The sequence below is a fragment of the Nomia melanderi genome, chromosome 14 (genome assembly GCF_051020985.1).
Source record: "Nomia melanderi isolate GNS246 chromosome 14, iyNomMela1, whole genome shotgun sequence".
In the NCBI taxonomy this organism is placed as follows: Eukaryota; Metazoa; Arthropoda; class Insecta; order Hymenoptera; family Halictidae; genus Nomia; species Nomia melanderi.
Window position 1 is genome coordinate 994,950 of NC_135012.1, and position 18,603 is coordinate 1,013,552.

Here is an 18,603-nt window from a genome sequence, read left to right on the forward strand (position 1 = left end):
TTTATCGACGAACGATGGTTGCCTGTTTGCTGACACAGTCTTAAGGTAAAGCCTGTGCATAAAATATAAAGTATGAATTTCGCAATTATCTGAGTTTCAGTAAAAGTCCGAATCCTGCACTTCAACGTGTAAGTAGCCCAGATAAAAGTTAATCGAAAGGATACGATATTTGATCTATTTATAACGAAACCTGAAACAGAAACTACAACAAAAATTAACATCGATTGCAGAACATTAAATTTTTTGCAGCTATTCGCACGGCATGATCCTTGGTACAGAATATTAATGTCGAAAAAAACAATATCCTATTCCAAGGAAAATTCCGACCCAGGTCTCACCACGAGGAGGTTGCTGCGACGAGACCCACCCACCCTCATGTTCTGCAATCGGCCCACCCTAGCAGAATGCAAATAAAAATTTGGACTCAACTCCAAATTGACAAATTTTAAAAATCAAGCATCTTCGTCTGGAACACATTTGCTAATCAAATGCATTACAGAAGAAGCTGCTTTGCACGAATCTACCCGGCCGAATATTAACCTACCTATAATAGTACCTAATATAATACTATATAATAGTATCCTAAATATTGTTGCGATACATCGAACTAACGAGGTTGCGATGTATCGAACTCGTCCCTCCAGCACGCACGGCTGAACCAACCCTTAGGATCAGAAGGGGGTTGAAATAAACTGGTCGCTAAGGAGTTGGTCAGAGTAAACGAAGATAAGCGAGTAGTCTTCGAGCGAACGTTGACGAGAAAAGACGTGTCGAACTATAGACTACATTGTGTAATATTTGTATGAAATTGTAAATATAAGTGTATAAAGAACATTGTAAATAAATATGTCGCGGGCGAGCACCCCAGGACCCACCCAGCGCAACAATAATCAATACCTATTACTAATAGTTCCCAAATGTTCATAAACCTTTAAGCTTCTAAAGCTCAATAAATTCCCTACCTAACCATGGTATTTTAACACGTGTTTACATATGTATTGCATTGTGTTGATGCTGTCCCACGATGTTACCTAGCTGGAAAGGGAACAAAATTTCTTACACACAAATTTATATAATTAGTAACAAGTACAACTGTGAAAGAAAGAAACAATGCATTGTACAAGAAGCAGAACAACATAAAATATACAATATTATATTAATTCCTAAACTTTGTTCATGAACCATAGAGCTTCTAAAGTCCAATAAATCCCCTACCTAACCATACATGGCATTCTAATGTGTGTAATCTATGTATACATGTATATATACATGTATAGGCTGAATATTCATGTTTACTGTTGATATCCTACGATGGTACCTAGCTGAAAAGGAAATTGAATTGGTTATACACCTGAAAATAATACACAAATAATATGAACACCTGAAAAAATACACAAACAATATAGACACTTGAAAATAATATATAAACAATATAGACACCTGAAAATAATACACAATTAAATAATATACCTCTCTTCTTTTTGATTTATACCATAACTGATTCCCTCCTACGATTTTATTGTAATTGTATTCTCCTGAAGTTGTACTCCAATTTCCTTCCTGTATTTCCATCAGAATTTCTTTCCTAATTGAAACGCCCATCCTGAAACAAAAACGCAAAGAATTAAATAGTATTGTATATATATGTTAATGTGAATCGAATTCCATTTTTAGATTCAATTCAAAATATGTTTCTGACTTCTTACCATTGACAGATTCTCCATCATGTTATTACATTTATTTACACTTTCATCTTAGCACAGGCTCAGTTTCCTTGATACATTTTCCTTGACACCAGAAATGAATACCTAAACAAGCAGAAAACTTTCTATTCGATTTATAGCTGAAAAGAAACTAATTAGTATCACATAAATATACTAGATATGGACAATCAAATTTAAACAATGAGTTTATTCAATTTCAATGCAAAATTCAAGAGCAATAGATCCTTGAAATTAAAAACTCAACAACTCGTTACGAATCTGAATATTGAGAAATCTTTGAACTTTTCATTCTGAATTTGTACTTGTAACTATTTCTTACATTTACGTTCAATTATTAATACTAACAATTTACTATACATTATATATTTTATTTCAATATCAAATAATGAACGTCAAAGGAATTTCAGATGTTCAAATTAAAGTATTTGCATTTTACTGTATTGAGAACTAAATGTTTTAATCATGAAAAATAGAAACTAATTTTTAGCGATTTCAGGAAGTTAACTATTAATATGAACAATCGAATTACAGTTATATATTACAGTAAATATCATCAAATAGTGTTGAACCGATAGGTAGTAATAACAAAAAGGGGATTACGACAAAGTTATTAATTTGTAAATATTATTAATATATGATATAATAATTAATACATGAAAACAAGAAAATACCGGGCACCTGTATCTTTTCGTACGCAACACTGGAAGATTATGGATGGAAGGTACTCTAACATCATCAGCCAATTTCGCTATGATGAATCTCCATATTTAACCACTGGCTGTTATGGTTTAGATATATTTTCAACAATAAGTTGGACATTGACATTTCGCAACACTACAGAAAACATGACACATCAAAGTCACAACAGCAATGAAAAATATACAATTTACAATCAGTCGTGCTTAACACACAGTGCAACACACTTCATAATCGCACGTTTAACAAAACGAACAGTGTAAAGGTATGTATCAACAATCAACAAACTCATATAAAAAATATATATCAGAAATCTAGAATTTGGTGTTTCAAAACTAGGGTCTCTCACACTGAAACTTTGAACTCAAAAAGTAATCGAAACTTAACACTTGGAGCTACAGAAAATTTATTCCAGTAACTAATTATCTCATGATCATTACATGTATTATACATTAGAGTAACCTCGTGATGAACTGTATACAAAATAATTCTCAAAAAACCAATTCCAAAGAAATCATACTTTACTAGACTCTACTACAGACTGTTCCATTTAGAAGTACAACTTTCATTTAAGAAAACATTGTGGTCATTGCTAATACCATTTATTTCAACTTTCATAGCAAAACTGCAAAGAAAATTTCACATACAACTTGTATGAACGTCAAACGTCCACCATGTCCAACAGCAAAATGCGTTTCGCAATACCCAATCCACATTAAACTCACCGAGCAATTAATCGACAACGTGGCAACACCATTGTCTTTTTTTTTAGAGCGACAAGGTACCACCACGTGTTTCATCTTCCACTATAAGTGGTACTGACTCTACTTTAATATCGGCGCGAGGGAACCAATACCTTCGAAAAACACTATGCATGCCGTGAAACGCATTAGCAGATTCCCGTGCATTTAACGCTCACACACCATCAAATGGCTAAGGCTGCACGCCGCTACGTTTCAGACTCTACTGTGTAGACTCCGCGGATAGCACGACACGTCGATGCCCACCTAATTGCGATGGACAATCTCGGTGCCGATACCGTCGCAGGTGACGTAACTTAATACGTCTTCTTTTTGCAAATGGTACTGTTTTCATGCGATTCGTGGTACACAAGTTCCAGGACGGAACTGCAAATCGCGACATGTGGAACGGGGTAATTGAACGTAGCAACGTACACCGTGGTATTGCGCTAACTGCTATAACATGCACCTGTGAGAACGAGCCAATACGTTTTCTCCGCTATATTAAATTGAATGTATTGGTTCCGCGTTGGTTTCAATAATACGGTACGCGATACAAGACCAAAATTGCTCGAGAGTCGAATGCTTCGTGACTATTACATTTTTCATTCTGCAGTCGGTTCTATCATACATTAATTTTATGTTATGTTTGATTAAGTCTCACATTGAGATTTCGTCTATCTCGTGTGGTTTTGTAAAACTATTCGATAGTGAACATTGACTAACAGACCACCTCAAGTTATAGAAGAACTGCAACATTCTAAATCTGATTAATTAAGCTATAACATGGATTAAAAAGAATTTTGTGAGGTCTTAAATATTTGCAGATTAATTATTTCATTACAATATTCAATTAAGAGATAGTTATGTCTATGAAATGTACCGTTCTAGTTACTGAATAAATTATTCTGTATTATTTCAACTAATCTAAAATATGAATTAAAAGCAATTATGATTTGGCTTAAATCTTGAGACATTAATTACTTCATTGTAATATTAAATTTCAAAAATTCAAACTGTAATTGTATAATTACTTAAACCGTAATCATTTTGTTCACAACACTAATTGAAAACCGCGATCTGCCCTCATAAGAAATAGGTTGACAGAAGGCCAACCTAGGAAACAAATAAAAAAAAATCATAAATCAACAAACAGAAACGGAAAGAAAATGTAAGAAATACATGAAAATAAATATAAAATAAAGAGTACATAAATAAAAGATAAAAATTAATACATATATATATATATATATATATATAAATGAAATGAAAATAAATAATAAATAAATGAAAAATATTAAGACGATAATATAATAGTGAGCACAATGACAATGTAGTAACAAGAATGACGCCCAATCGCATAAGTGATGGAGCATCATTAATAATTGCCCTCTTGAAAGACATACGTCTGGGCCTCTTCAGCATATAGCCTCTTCTTTTCTTCTGCGGTCCGCCACATATCTGAAACCCTACACTTGCTCGTTAGCCAACAGACAATGACTCCTGTCGTTGTCGTTCACCGTTCGTGCAATGAGCATGTTGCGTAACGTTTCGAGGCCCTAACACCGAAAACACGAACGCGACCGCGACCGCAGAAGCTAGCCCACAGAAACCCTAAAACTTGAAGAGTTTAAATCAGTGCTAGCAGCAAACGGCATTCTCCGTTTGGGCCAGCCTCGAATTAACTCCACAAGTTTTTCCAGTAGCTGACCACCACCGCGAAAGCGGGGCCTACCCGAAGAGAAAAGGTGGTAGCCAGCCCCGGCCCCTGCCTACTTATAATTAAAGCACACACACACCAGAAGGTAAGTTACCTGTCCTACCTAGCCCTATATTTAAAAAAAATGCAAAGACATTCTCTCGCCAACACACATCACTCCACGGTTCTCATTCATACACCCAGGCGCAATATTAGCGTAACACCTAGGGAGACGTCCCGGGACGCCTCCGACACCTGAGAGCCAACCAACAAACACACTCCAAGGGTACGTACCATTTCCTGGAACCGACTGATAACGCTAGTGACCATTGCGAACTGATTTAATTGAAATATACTATGGTTGACTATTATTGATATCATTATTTAAGTATAAAGTTAATATTATATTATATATATTGTACATTGTATTCTGAAATTATTGTTATATGGTATTTACGAAATAAAGTTGTTAATTATTCCAATTGAATAATATTATATTCTGAAATTATTGTTATATATTATTTATGAAATGAAGTTGTTAATTATTCCAATTGAATAATATTGTATTCTGAAATTATTGTTATATATTATTTATGAAATGAAGTTGTTAATTATTCCAATTGAATAATATTCTTCTTTGAATATTATTTTAATGCTATTGTCAAAATTCCGACGAAATTCCACTGCCTAACCACACACACAAAGTGGAAATTACGTCGTGCACGATACACAAAACGTCATCAGTCGCCACACATTTTTAATTATAATATATTTCATCGTACCCATTGCTCTCACCCTCCCAAGTAGCATCTGGGCACGTGAAAGGACTTGAGCAATGAACACGGATTAAGCAACCTGGAAAAGCCTAACTAAAAACAAAGTATTTGTTAGTATTTTAGCGGACTGGAATTCGCTTAACCCTTTGCATTCAATAGGTGACTCTTAGTCAGCATTTACTTTGATACAGCAAAATCATAAAGTTCAATATTTAACATTAAGTCCTGTAAAAAGCATCAGTATTTGAAATATTGAAATAAAATAATAATAAATTAGTTTCAAAAATGTCTATATCTCATCTGAAATTGAAATGAAATATCTTTGTTTCTCAGTTTATGCGTGATTTCTCAATAAATTAGTTTCAAAAATGTTGTCTATGTCTCATCAGAAAGTATTGAAGATTTTTAGTGAAAAATCTTACGAGTGCAAATGATTAATAATGGAATTCTTTAGAAACCCTCGGGCGATCCTCTTATCAAAGCACATTTTGTAAAACATACTACAATAAGGCAAACCTGTTGCTTTGACTCAAGGATCTACTCGTCGCGAATTATCTTCTTGTACTTTGTCTCTAACATATTCACATCATTTAACGAACTTTAATAGAAAAAATGTTATTCAGCTATTATCATTAAAAATAGGGAAAATGATCGATTGAATTTATTTATATGATCAACGTATCAATATATTCTCAGATATTTCATTTGAAACTTGAATTTAACAGTTATTTAAAGTTATTTTAATGCTATTCAACTTTTATTTAATTATTTACGGAAGGCTTCAGCTTCCTTTGATTTAAAAACCAATCAATACTTAAAAACCACGATATACAAGAAGATTCCTGCCTGTCTAAGGATTAAATGTTACTACTCACAGGTACGCTATGGCGTACTTGCGTTTATTGTGCTCACAGAATAAAATGACAAAACAACCAGTTACCTGTGTCGCAATTGGACCTTTCGTCCTACGACATAAGGGACCAGAAGAATTATATAAAACAAAAAAAAATGAAGCGATTTAAACATTTGGTTTTGTTTCTCTTTTTTGTGTACTCACGGAACCGACGGACGTCGAAGGGGATCGATAGCAGCAAACTAAAAATGAAAAAAGCACAGAAAAATAAGAAACTGTTTATGGCTTAATCCAAAATAAATAATAATTTTACAAAAACTGGAATTATTCATTGGTAATGTAAGATAACACTTACACTGGTCCACCAACAACGACGCCAGATGCCCATCTTACGAGCTGCGGCAGTCAACTGCTTCATTAAAATAAGCTGTTACCTAGAATAAAAAAGAAAAACATGCATTAAAATTAATTAAAAAGAGCAGTAATAAATTTTCATTTTTTATTTTCAATAAATAATAAATAATAAATAAATAATTGAACAGTAAACAATAAACAATATTAATAAATAAATAATTGGACAATATTAATAAATAAATGATTGATAACTAATAATTCAATACGAATAATTAGTTAACAATTAATATTAAATATTAATTAACTATAATTATAGAAACAAAATCAAAAGGAACCTACCCAAATAAAACGGGAACAGCACCCAAAGGTTGTCCTCTTCCTCGATACAGTGACTCTAATTCCGCGTCAACGATCAATTTCATTTATCAAAAAAGAAAATTAAAAAAAACTATATTTATCGCGAGTGAGAATAATTTCCGGCGAACAAATGTGGCTCTAATGTGGCAGGTATAAAAACTTAGAGCTACGATGCTCTAGAAACAATTTGACATACATCGCAGAAAAACACTGACTCTACTACCGAATGCTCTACACCAGTATCATAAACGGAAAATTACTGAAAGCTTCTATACTCTGTATATATTTGAAACATAACATGTCTATCGGTACGTAGCAACACTGACTCCACTGACTTCGCTCCGTGAAGTCTCAAATGCCTGCAAAAAACCGTTAACGGGGCTGGGGTTGAGGGGGAAGAGGGCTTGGCTTTTATTACGCCGACCGTTACCCGGCAATATTGCTCGATATTCGAAAAATTTGTAATTAACAATGTTACTTTACTTACATATGCTTCGACAAGCATGTCAAATGCAGAAAAGTTTAAATAGTACAGCTTGCAGCCGAAAATGTTGATAAATTTAATTGTTAATAAAAAATTGGAAGTTGAAATTATTGAATTAGAGATAATGTCGCGACCGAAATATAATGGACTGCAAATACGTTTAATTTCAATATCCGAAGAAAATAAAACTAATATAAGAAACAAATGAATAAATAAATAAATAACCAAATGGCACCCAAATGTGATACGTGTCAGTCAGATTTCCTTGAGGTGTTCAATGGCGTCGTCACGTAACGGTTTTGCATCCGCAATGAATGTCGATCAGATCTCTGAAACAGAAAATACAACAGATATTATATTAATTTTGTTAAAATAATTATAATACTCGCGTTAAAATCACTACCAAGTTAAATTCGATTCAAGAATTTAGTTCTTAACACCGAAATCGAATTATTTAACTAAATTGTAAATTGAAGCAAATCAGAAAATTTCAACTGATGCACGCCATGTGGCCGTTATCCTTTCATGCAATTTCTAAATCTCGAATTTCGCGAAAAATATCTAACAAAATCAAAAATGTGTACGAAAAAGTGTTAAAACAAAAAGAAAGCAGTAGAAATATTACCGAACGATGGTTGAGAAGCTCAGGATGGGACAGCAACAGGAGGATGCCCGATAGACGCCACAAAAAATTTTAAATATGGAGAATAATTAATTCGCGGAAGTTCAAAACACGTCCAACCCCTTCAGTCGTCCAGAAAAGAATGATACCGGTCGCGATAACGAACCGTTGGAGTGGGGGAAGGCCCAGGCTTCTGAGCTTGCGTGAAAATCACGATATGTGACGTCACGTCTCAATAAATTAACAATTTTTTATTTTCTGAAGATAATACTTTGTTTTTAAATGATTTGTTAATTGCACACATATAGAATTATTTTATAGAAAAATACTGAAATCAACTTTTTATTACATCTGATACGGTTCTAACTAATTAAATTGGCGGGATTAAAACATTCCAGAACATTCTAGAACAATTCATGTATCGATTGTCGCGACTCGATCGACATTCATCTTCCCTAGAAATAATCATGGGTACCACTAAACAAAATTGCAACTACTGACGTGACCTCTAAGATAAAAAAAAAAGTAGAGATGTTCCACCCTAGAATTGTTTTCTACACTTAGCTGTAGACAAAAGAAGGACTTCGATCATCTATCGTGGGATACATGGATTTATTTACAGTTACATTGGCAAAGAATGACATGGATCATCGAGGGATGGTCTCCTTTATTTAGGTTTCAATCTCAAATAAGAGGACATGTAGGGAGATCAGCATACGTTACAATCGTTAGCATTCCGATCACTAATAGGTTAGGAAAAGCGGGTAAGTGGATCAAATTTAGTTAGGCCCGGTTTTCTTTAACGTAATGTCTCTTAAACTTATTATTACACCCATAAAGCCGTATTCCATTCACCTGTTTGGTTCCACAATAGCAGGTACTTCAAGTTTTTTGATCCGGCTAATCCGTATTGTCATTGACAGAGTACCCTCTCTGAAGGATCATGCTGAGCTAATGATTGTGGATTCAGAATCTATTGTCAGAACATTGAACACTTTGAACTGAGGCTCTAGCTATTACAGGTGGATTCTATTCCTTTGTAAAGTAGAAGATCTAGCATCAGTCTTTTGACACTTGACATACACTTTTGACTTTGCAGGCTAGTGTAGTTCAGCAGCTGACTGTTTTGTGGTTAGTGTACTAATATATCGATATTTCGAAGTATCAGATAGAAGAGTGTATTTTATCATCAAGGAAGGATAGGATGATCAATGAGTTAAATCTGAATCAACAGAAAATCTTATTGGAAAAATGTTTGTATGGATTTCGTGCGTGTATCACGATGTTGTTAAATTGTTAACGCCTTCAGCATTTTTACAGAGATGGCGCCACTATTTTACTGCTGCAACTTCGTAAATTCAATGAATCATTCCTATGGAAATATTCTTTCACTTTATTGTAGAATTACATCTTATTTTTAATTCATTGATTACATAGTTAACGATTTTCAGAGAACGCTTGGAAATTAATGTTGTCATGGCATGTTCCCGATTACTCGAAGTTATTCATAATTTCAATACACATTGAGATGCATCTTCAGCTGCTCAACTAGAATGTCTGCCACCACCTCTGTTAAAACATTGTCTCATCTGAGAAGTATTCGTCTGGACTACTTCGGAAAGTTTACTCTCTTTTCTTTGCAATGCTAGCTGCGAATTGATCTACTGAAGCATTGGAAGGAATTTGACGAAATTCAATTCTTTGTTGACCGGCTTGAGAACGTCTTGCGATCGAATTCCTTCTCGACAGTCACACGATTGCTTCCATTGCTTCGGCGATCTCAATTCTTCATACGCAAACCTGTATTTAATATTATTTTAATTATACTCCGCCCCTTGCATTAGCTCCATCGGCGTTTGCTTTCAAACTGCACATAGGAAAGGGGACTCTTCCACTCACAACGCTTGGGACTCAGCGCGCACCAATGACCATGCGCCGAAAGCCGGGGCGGTTCGAGCGTCCTGAATGAAAGAGTCCCCTTTCTCCCTATGCCCTTACTTTCAAACCTAAGGCCGATTGAACTAACGTGAGGGGCGTGTAGTAAATACTTGTTTGCTGATTTGTCGCCTCATCAAAGGGTTTCTAAAAACGAATTCAGTTTTATAAGTAACCATTTCAATTACGGTGTTTTGAAATTAAAAAATTTCTGGACAAAATTATTTGATAAATATGAAATATAAACGAACCAATTATTTATAACTAAATCTTACTTTCTTACAGACTTTGTCAAGCATCCAGACGGCTACTCTGACAAGTTTTCAGCAATTTGATGAATAAAAAAATGTCTCTGGCGGTTCCTTGGTACCGTGGGTCAAGGAGTCTCTGATTCTCCCGCCATTGTTGCTTTCTTAGGTAAGTAGCAATTTGACAAATGCAAAGACTCTTCCCTCAAAGTCAATTTCATTTCAACGATTTTCTCTTTCAGACTGGATTTTTCTTTGATGGATGTCTTTTAGGAAGGAAAAATTTTTACCTTCATTTCTTCTCTGGATTATGAATTGGACTTGAACCAAAAGTTTCAAACATTTTCCTTAATTATCAATATTAACGATGAGTTTCTTAGCAACAAAGAATTACATATATTGTTCTGTGAAGATATATGTTTATTAGAAGGATTCTTCTTTATTTATTAGAAGAACATTTTAAGTAAGATTAACTAATCCATAAATATCTTTGTAGATGTTCCACATAACGAAGACGTTCGTAATTCTTCGATATATTGGCAGATCATTACGGGATGACACGAGGTCAATGAGTGATTTAATTCTACTTCAATACGTTTCTTTGTTAGCAATCCTCATATAAGTATTTTATTTAACAAGATAACATTCTGAATTGATCGAACTTTGATTTACAATATTGAATTTCACAATTACAATCTACTATAACGTCTTCATTACAGGTATGCCATTGTTCACTGACAAAAACTCCAAGCTGTAAAGCTAGAATGGAGTTTCGAATGCTTCGAAGAAAAGAGATTGTAAGATAACAAACGAATGAATTGAATAGCAGCTGTCGGCGATATGGTAGACATATACTACTGGAACATCTTTATGCAGTAGTGTGGAGTGTGTTACACAACACTTGGCAACAACAAATGGATGCGGCGGGGATGTTTCAACGATGGAAATAATTTTTACCGAATATAATATTATAAAACATAATTTCCATTGATTCGCGGACATAAATCTTATTATAGATGGATTTATCCTGTAAATTATCATACAACGTAATAATTTATATATTTCTATTTGAAACTAGTTTTATGAATAATGGAACCTCACTAAAAATGTATATAACTTTCTTACATATAATAAAATATAATGATTTACGGAAAACTTGCTTTTTGGACAATTTATTTTTACATCTGGTACGACCGAAATACTACTCCATAAAAATGTGATCCGCGAAACGTGTTTTTTACGCTCTCGGGTGTTAATTTATCGTCACAAGTACAAAATTCCTATAATATCATCAAATTCAAACGGTTAAACAAAAAAGTGTTTGCGAAAACGACGTCAAGATCATCCCCACTAACATCGGAGACCTTAACGACGTCAAGAACATCCCCACTAACATCAGGGACCTTCGACCTTATAAGGAGAGTCTTCACAGCAAAGGACTCAGTCCGCCGCGATCTTCTGAACTCTGAGGATCGGAGAAGACTAGCAGAAACTCCTGAGGTCGCCTGGAACCTCCTGGTGCTTCCTGGACCTGTCTGGGCTCCAGTGGCCTACCCCTACTTTCACCCCTGACTACCAATGACCAGCACTAACCAGCACTGACCACCACTGACCACCACTGACCACCACTGACCACCACTGACCACCACTGACCACCACTGACCACCACTGACCACCACTGACCACCACTGACCACCACTGAACACCACTGACCACCACTGAACACCACTGACCACCACTGAACACCACTGAACACCACTGAACACCACTGAACACCACTGAACACCACTGAACACCACTGAACACCACTGAACACCACTGACCACTACTGACCAATACTGACCACAACTGACCACAACTGACCATTCGCGATTCATGCAGATCCATACAGAGCGTTGGTCCCCAACTGATTCTAAGCCATGTACCGATTGCAAACAGCGATCGGTGAGTCGCATGCTCTACTTTTCACTCCAGTCACTGATCATGTCGTAGGACGAAAGGTCCGTAGCGACACCGGTGACTGGTGGTACCATTTTAGTAGTTTTTTATTTTGTGAGTGCAATGACCTCAGATATGTCCTTCGAGGTATATCCGAGAGTAGTAGCATTTTTTGGTTTATTTGTTAGATAGGATAGGGTGTTCTTGTACGTCGCGTTTAACGTTAACTATAAATGCTAGCAGCAATGCTTCGACTTTTTGCCCAATTACGAGCAACGTAACTTTACCTTGTGGTTTCGTATAGAAGTATAATACAACCTTTATAATTCCATATTGCAATAATATGATTGAGAACTTAGTGGTACATTAATTGTATCAATAGGTTCAGTCTAGCTTTCGATTTTTAAGTTCAACTAAGATACAATCGGTTGATATGATTGATTATTCGCGCTAAAGTTAATTTAATCGCTGAAATGTCACAGTAAATATCGTACAAGAAAACATTTCTCGACGGGTAGATCTCTGAATCGAAGCAACTACTGTGTAATACATTCTTCTGATATTAGAAATGGCTGCTTCGACAAAGAAATCACCTGAGGATTTTCGAAAATGTGTTAAAAGTTTAAAATAGGATCCTTCTGAATGAAATTTTACTTAAAGTCTCATTTTCCATTAAATTTCAATTTCTCTTATTCTTTTCTTGAATATTACATTATTTCTATATTAGTGTTCCTATCATTTCTAAAATTAGAGAATTAAATTCATGATTCTGAGTCAATTATAGTAATTGTTGAGAACCAAAGAACATTAGTCCGAGAACCAAACACGATTTTATAGCTAGGATTTTCAGGATATTGTTTCCATGTTCGTTGCTCGATCTCTCTCACTTGCCCAGGTGCTACTTGTGAGAGTGAAAGCAATAGGCATGATGAAATTGTTATTACTTAAACATGTGAGCGATTGACAATGGTTAACGTATCGTGCCCGACGTATTATCCACTTGTGTGTGTGTGGTTAGGAAGTGGAAATGCGTCGGACTTTATAATATTACAAATACTCTTTATGTATATGTATATTATGTATATATATAATATATATATATATTCCAGTTACTGTATATCATGTTTGCAATAAATTATTTGTGGAATATATACACACTTTTCCTTATTCCCTTACTCAGTAAAGTACGAATATTAACAGATTAGAATACTTTGATCGTCCATACGTTACCAAATGACATAAATAAGAGTAGAATTATATTAATTTCAATGAATTGTTCGTGTCAAGTAAAATATTTTCTCAAAGATCGTTAGCCATTGCCAGTCGATTTCAGGAATTAATATACTAGAGTATGAATGTGGTTGTTAGCGAACGTCCCGGGACGTTCTCTCTAGTCGTTAGGTTCTTTCGCACCCGGGTGCATCAGAGACAATCGTGGAATTATGTGTGTTTGTGAGAATGAATCTTTTGCCCCTTTCTTAAATATAGCTATAGGTAGGCAGGTAGCATACTCTCTGGAATGAATGTAGATTTAAGTAGGCAGGGGCCGGTGCTGGCCGTCGTTTCTGCACGATGGTTAGTTACCGGGGAACTCGAAAAATCGGTTTAAAGTTGATAGCAAAACTGAGCATGCCGTTTGCTGATCAACCTTGATCTCGGCTTTTCCAGTTCTATTTAAATACCGCGGTCGCGATCGGTATCAGGCGCGATTAGGCGAAACGCTCGAAATTGCTCGATTGCACTGTCGAATGGTCGATGGCTGTTCCCGAGCCATTAGCCATTCGCTATCGAGCAAGCTCAGGATTTCAGGAACGGCGGACTGCCGAAGAAACGAAGAGGCATATGCCGAAGAGGCCCCGACAAAATGTCGCTCAAGAGGGCAACTATTAATGGCGCTCCATCTTAGCATGGAGATGGAGCGTCATTTTATGTTACTACTTTGTCACTGCACTCACTTTAGCTTCAGTAGAAATGGTGGCGGTAGTAGAAAAGTAGTTGTAGTTGTATCGGGCTAGCCATAGTCGCCCCAACGACCAGCAATGAGCATTTCGCGATTTTTAATTAGCGTTGCGAGACAAGCATTAGAGTTGCGAATGATATAATCGATTTCGATTAGAATTGTTCCTAGTACTTGTTTTCTGAAATTTCTTTAATGGTAACTTTGTGTACGACAGACATTGACCGCTTGATTTTAATATTATTGAATATAAAGCACTATTATATTAACTAGCACGTAGTTCTTTTGATTTTGAGGTAGCGTTGCGAATAATTGAATAAACGCGTTTGGTAGAACATAATTTATTCGATACAATGTTCATTTATTAAAGTAGCGTCGTGATATCGATAGATCGCGTTCTTCTTAGTATGGCGACAATGATTTTTCGCGTTGCTTAGAGTTGCGTTGTATTAAATGCTCAAAAATATGCTGGAAACACAAGAACCACAAAGCAATCTGCAATAATTACTGTGGACAGTGGTTCTTCGCAGCTAAAATAGCTGCGCACTACTGCCCGCAGCCAAAATGGCTGCCCCACGTTCTTAAATGTAGCGTTGCGTATAATGAAACTGGTGCACGCGACTTATTCATTTCATATTAAATAAATTAGAGTAGCGATCGATACTGAAACCCTCGCGTTTTTATTTTATTGTGAGATTTGTAAAGTAGCGTTGCGATAAATCGTACTTTTCGCGTTTCTTATTGAGATTTTTGCATATTTTATTAATCAGCGTGGCGAACAGTAATGCACCTCTCGCGTTTATTATTCAAAGATTTGTAAATTCCGTAAATTAGTGTTGCGAAAGAAATGTTCCACTCTCGCGACTTTTATAGCACATATAATATACAGAGTGGGCAGTCCCATTTTTAAACATCCCTCCTTCTATTCAGCTTCATGTAACTGAACAAAACTTACTATATAATGAAGTGAGTTTCTGTTTCAAAGGAATTTGAGAGGGATACGAGATGGCATTCTATGAGAAAAGTGGTATACATGTTAATTTTTATTTTCATTTAATTTAATTAACCCTTTGTGTTTCTGTTTCAGGGAATATTATAAAGGTAACTGTAAAAATTGTACCTCACATTTTAGGTTACATTTCTTAAACTATATTCATTTACTAATCAAAGAAGTCAATTTCTGTTGCAGAAAGGACTGAGAGGTTTAGAAGATGGCATTCTGTGGAGGTAGAAGGAGCAGCCATTTAACATGCAACTCTCCTGTTCGAAGAGTAGGTCTCTTTGAAATCTTAAATCTCTCTAATCTTAGGTTCATCCCCGAAGAGTAGGTCTCTTTGGAATCTTAAATCTCTCTAATCTTAGGTTCATCCTCATTAACATTATTTTCGTTGAAAAACAATCACATTGTAATCATTTTTGTTACAGGTGGCAACATGTGTTACTACACAAACACTTCTTCATTTCCTAATTTAAGTTTACCTGTTTCAGCTGTAATTCTAATCTACTTTTAATTTAATTTCAGTCTAGTTGTACTCTAATCTTAATCTAATTTTACTTGAACATTGACACACTAATTTATTCATAACAAACTTTTATTCAATGTTGTTGCAGCTCATTTACAATTAACCATTTTACAGATATGTTGGTTTTGTTTTTCAGTACAGGCTCAAGATTCAGTATAGTATTAAATGTGATACTTCTAAGTGTCTGATACTAATAATAAGTTTTAGAATTAAGACCGGAGGTCGATGGAATTGAATTTCCATCCACCTCCCAGGGTCTCCTCGCAGCAACCTCCACGTGGTGGACCTGGAAACTAGAACCATCGCCGACAGAATAGCGTCTATCGAGGATGGTGCTAGGCCAATCGCTGCGAATTGTGTAAAATATGCCGTGTAGTTATTCTTTAGCTTCATTCTCTGGTTCCGCCTGTTTCCATGTATCCGGTTCACTTGGCCATGCTTGCAAGTGCATCGGGCCGTGTGACGCCAGTCAGTTCTGCAGTTCACATACCTCGGTGTTTTGACTCGCGAGTAAGATCATGACGGTCACACCGTGGGCCGGGGGTGCTCGCGTCGACGACTCACGGCATTGCTCTTCGTTGGATCCTACTTCTTCTAAAACCGCCCCTAGTCCTGTGGTTCTACCGCAGGGCCGGGCGTTGGGTAGTTCATGGGCGCCTACAAAGAGGACGTGGTCGTCCGCTGATCCGAAAGAGGAAAAGCACCGTAACTCGGGACTGTGGTTCTGACTGGTTGATCGCGGTTTGCTCGCGTCACCCTCCTTTTTAATCGGAGACTTCTTCTCTGATTTTCCCCGTTGTCGAATCAAGGACTTCTTTCTTTATTCGCTCCCTTTGCTTCTTGGTCCGATACTTGCTCGATATATCTGCGACCAATGCGTAGTCTTATAAGGCGAAACTATGTCAGAATTGAGATTGTACCCCCTCATTTTGAGCTGGTTGAATCAGAGACTTCTCTGATTCGTCTCACGCTTGAATCAAGGACTTCTTCCTTGCTTAACTCCCTATAGTGCGATGATTGTGTAATAAAAGTTATGCGTTGTGACTGAACTGCATTAGAATTAAGCGTGCGAAAGAAGACATCGATCATCCGCCGTGGGATACTTCATTATTTCAGACTCAAGAAAGAAGACAGCCGCCGTGGGATTATTAGCAAGTGCGTTAGTAATAAGTGCGATAAGAATGAATGCGTTTAATATTAAGGTTTAGAATAAGAACGGGAGGTCGGTGGAATTGAATTTCCACCCACCTCCCAGGGTCTCCACTCGCAGCAATCTCCACGTGGTAAGACCTGGACAACTAGCATTCTCCTGAGTAGAATATTCTCTGCGAAGGATTACGTTAGGCTAATTGGCTGCGAGAATATTGTAATTTGAGTGTAAAATATGCAAACGTCGGCATGTAAAGTATTTAAACAGTATCTATGTTTTTCGCGGATGATGAAAAGGGTTGTTTAACTTCTGTAAATTTTCGTATATTCTCTACTCCAGTACGTAATTAAAATAAATGACATCAATTTTAATATGGTAGAATAATTAAAAAGACTACATAAACTTTTTAGATTATCTTATTAATTTCCCTATTCCTTTAATGAGTAAGCAAGGACAGCACGCGTATGCGATAAGGGTAGGTTTGGTCGCGTGCAACAGCAGCGTCATCTAGCGGCGGGGAATTTGCGAAGCTTTTCCCTATACCCGCAATGAGTAAGACAACGACAGAGTTAGTGTGCGACAAGGACAGAGATAATCTATCTCGTGCCACCTACTTCGAAAAAGCATCTCATCAGTCCCTAATATGTACGCGTGAAGTAAATGCGACATGCCGATGTAGAAGAAACAACGCTGTCAGCAGGGAATTCATTAATAACTCGATTATTACGAATAAATTGTTAACATTTGCAATTTTTGGTGGTAGAATGGACCTTCCCCTAGTTTCTTGTATCTTCATTAATAGAAGTTGTTCCGCGTTAATTATTTATTAATAATTCTTTGAGACGATGTCACAAGGTAGGCTAGAATCGTTTAAACGGTGCTGAGTTAATCATTAAGTTTCTCATTTCATAGGCAAAATTTGTGAATGTTTGGAATTGGAGAAGTTAAAGTGCATTCCTGAGCATCACTCAGTACTACCCATATATCGTTCCTTGTTTCAATAATTGCGTTCTAATGGAACGTAGCCAGTCCATTAAAAATCGCTAATAACTAATTAATTATAACCGAAATTGGGTCCACACTCTACTGGAATGATTACTACAGGTCCAATTTAACTTCTTCGATTCCAAAAATTCACAAATTATGCCTATTAATTGAGAATCTTAATGATTTTCTCCTTACATGACAAAAAATATGAGGTTATCTTTCGACATCGTCCGAAAGAATAATTTATAAATAATTAACGCGGCACAGAATCCTATAAATGACGACATGAGAAATTAAGGGAAGGTCCATTCTATGATTATAAATTGCAAACATTAACAATTTATTCGCAATAGTCGAGTTATTAATGAATTCGCTGCGGATTTCGTTGTTTCTTCTCCTGCGGCATATCGCGTTTAGTTCAAGCTTTCGCCGCTAGATGGCGCCACCACAAATGCTTTCCGTGGGACCTCCTTAGTCCTGATGCTTCACGAGTAGGTACCAGGGACTGATGAGATGCTTTTTCCGAGTAGGTGGCACGGGGATTGCAATCTCTGTCCTTG

The 18,603-nt window shown here is 36.2% G+C and overlaps 1 long non-coding RNA gene across 1 annotated transcript; it reads left to right on the forward strand.

Moving 5' to 3' along the window:
- The first annotated feature begins 11 nt into the window (after window positions 1–11).
- Window positions 12–1,160, forward strand: LOC116429248 (uncharacterized). Its single transcript, XR_004235453.2, has 2 exons — window positions 12–128; window positions 250–1,160. It is a non-coding gene; the product is annotated as an uncharacterized LOC116429248 (long non-coding RNA).
- Window positions 1,161–18,603: the final 17,443 nt, after the last annotated feature.